A 3,136-nucleotide genomic window follows, 5' to 3' on the forward strand; every position below is an offset into this window, starting at 1 on the left:
GCCTGATAATATTTGAACTCAGAATAAGGAGAGAGCTGGCAGAATCGTTAGCACGCCAGGCGAAATGCTTAGCGGTATTTCGTCTGCCGTTACGTTCTGAGTTCAAATTCCGCCGAGGTCGACTTTGCTTTTCATCCTTTCGGGGTCGATAAATTAAGTACCAGTTACGCACAGGGATCGATGTAATCGACTTAATCCCTTTATCTGCCCTTGTTTGTCTCCTCTATGTTTAGCCCCTTGTGGGCAATAAAAAAATAAGAAACGTTAGCACGCCGGGCGAAATGCTTAGCGGTATTTCGTCTGTCTTTACGTTCTGAGTTCAAATTCCACCGAGGTTGACTTTGCGTTTCATCTTTTCGGGGCTGATAAATTAAGTACCAGTTGCGTAACGTGGTCGATCTAATCGACTGGACCTTTCCGCCAAAATTTCGGGCCTTGTGCCTTGAGTAGAAAAGAATATTTGAACTCAGAATACAAAGTGGAGGAATAAATACCGCGAAACATCCGATCCGATGTTGTAGCAGTTCCATTCCACCAACCAACTCATTGGCACGAAGAAACATTCGTGTATACGTTAGCTGTGATTGTGGTAGGGTCATAGCAAAGATGTGGCTGTGAGTGTGGAGGTGGTGGTGGTGGTGATGGTGTTAGTGATATTAGATGGATGGGATCGTAACAAAAGGAAGGCGATTAGATGTGAGGTAGCAAAAAAAAATAAGGCATATAGTGGTGGTAGAAGAGGTGGTTTTGGTAATGATGGTGTTGGTGGTGTTGACGAAATAGCAAAAAGAAAAGTAGTATGTGGTGGTGGTGGTGGTTTATGGTGTTGATGGTAGCGCTGGTACTAGTGATAGTAGGTGTAGGGGTAGCAAAGATGAAGTGTATGTGTGTGCGCCTAAGTGTGACAGTGGTGGTGGTGTTAATGGTGGTTTTTGTGGTGGAGGTGGTGGTGATAGTGGTGATGGTGGCGTCGGTGGAGAGACTAACAAATAAGAAGTGAGAGTTTAGTGGTTGGTGGAGGTGCCAAGAAAGGTATGATGGAAGCAGGCAGAGAGGAAGCAAAGAAAGGTAAAGGGGGTGACTGAAGGTATAGGGGAGCAAATGTTGTTAAAGGATAAGCCTAACAACAATGACAGCAACAATAATGGCAGCGCCAGAAGAAACAACAACAATAACAACAATACGAGCTAACGAGGAAGACCTACACACTGCCACTCGATGTGCTAGAAATTGCAGCTAAATCTCCATCAAGTTAGATGCTATTGTCTTAGATAACGAGATCGTTGGTTTCTTATTTCTTTACCGCCCACAACGGACTATGCACAGAGGGGACAAACAAGGACAGGCAAACGGATTAAGTCGATTATATTTACCCCATTTCGTAACTGGTACTTACTTAATCGACCCCGGAAGGATGAAAGGCAAAGTCGACCTCGGCGCAATTTGAACTCAGAACGTCACGGCAGACGAAATACCGCTTAGTATTTCGCTCGGCGTGCTAACGTTTCTTATTTCTTTATTGCCCACAAGGGGCTAAACATAGAGGAGACAAACAAGGACAGACAAAGGGTTTAAGTCGATTACATCAACCCCACTGCGTAACTGATGCTTAATTTATCGACCCCGAAAGGATGAAAGGCAAAGTCGACCTCGGCGAAATTTGAACTCAGAACGTGGCGGCAGACGAAATACCACTGAGCATTTCGCCCGGCGTGCCAACGTTTCTGCCAGCTCACCGCCTTAATGAGATCGTTGGTTTCTTGCGTATAGAAAATAGATGCGATGGACATAGTTGGAATTGCTTTGATAAGTTTTCTCGACTGTGACTCTTTTGGAGCTAAACAACTGCAGCGGTATCATGACAGTAAATGCTAATGTGGTTACTCAAACTGCGAGAAGTAGCAGCAAAATATTTCTCAGCTCACACTCACTGTTATCTCTAGTTAACTCTAGTCAATGTGGTCTTTGTTTATCTGTTCGGAAGGTCACGGTTGGAGAGCATTTGATCTTAGATTCGCTAGATCAGTGACTTGTAACGAGAAGGCAACTACAATTACTGCAGCATAAAAACTATGCGACGAACTAACGAGGAAACCTATACGTAGAAAAAAGCAGTAGCAAAATATCCCTCAAAATACTGTCTAGTTAACTAGATTTCACCTGTCTGAATACGGTATGGGTTCGTTATGCTGCAATGCCTTTGATCATAGGTTTGTTTATTGAAGATTGTCCTTGGGTTAAACATTAACAACAAGTAGGAACAAGCGCAAAGATGATTATCTTGTAATCTGCAATACAATCACTTTCATATTTCCCTAGACTTATTCATCCTTTTGTTGACGGAAACTGTGTGGAGGCCTTTGGTTTGTAATTTTAGCGATCTTCTTTCAGTCTCCCAACTTGGAGGGTTTAAATTGTGAGGTCACTTTGGCGTAGTCATTAGAAGAGTTATGCGATATATAGCAGAATCGGCTCTCCAATCCCGCAAGCAACAAGTGTGCGTGTTTATGTGTGTGTGTGTGTGTGTGTGTGTGTGTGTGTGTGTGTATACATTGTTGTATTTCTGGATGGTCATTTTTTTATTTATTTTCTCTTTTTGCTAAATAAACACACGCTGTTTATATATATATATATATATATATATATAGGTTTTTTTCTTCACTCATTTATTACTGTCCTTCTATTATTTTAACGCCTGTCCATTGTCCGGAAATCTTTCGTCACACATCTGTGACCTCTTCAGTGACACTTCGTTTCCGTGTGTGTTCTTGCTCCACTTACTCCATTCTGTTCTTTGAGGACACCTTATATTATTAAGATGCTTAGAAGCTCCCTCCTGGTGCTGAATTGTGAAAGTACAGCCAATGTTGTAGGTATCCTTTAGCGCAGGCTGTGATGAGGCTATAAGGTGTTACCCAGAATTTCAAGTATGAGCCTACTGCCTCCTGTAACAGAAACAGCTGTAAGCTAACAAAGTTCATAAGATAATCGTTTATTTTTTTTTTGTCATCTCATTGTCGTGTGTGTGTGTGTGTGTGTGTGTGTGAATGTGTGTGCGAATGTGTGTGTGAGTGTTTGTTTGAGTGTGTGTGAGTGAGTGTGTTGTGTGTGAATGTGTGTGCGAATGTGTGTGTGA

This window comes from Octopus bimaculoides, chromosome 4 (assembly GCF_001194135.2).
Source record: "Octopus bimaculoides isolate UCB-OBI-ISO-001 chromosome 4, ASM119413v2, whole genome shotgun sequence".
NCBI classification, from domain to species: Eukaryota; Metazoa; Mollusca; class Cephalopoda; order Octopoda; family Octopodidae; genus Octopus; species Octopus bimaculoides.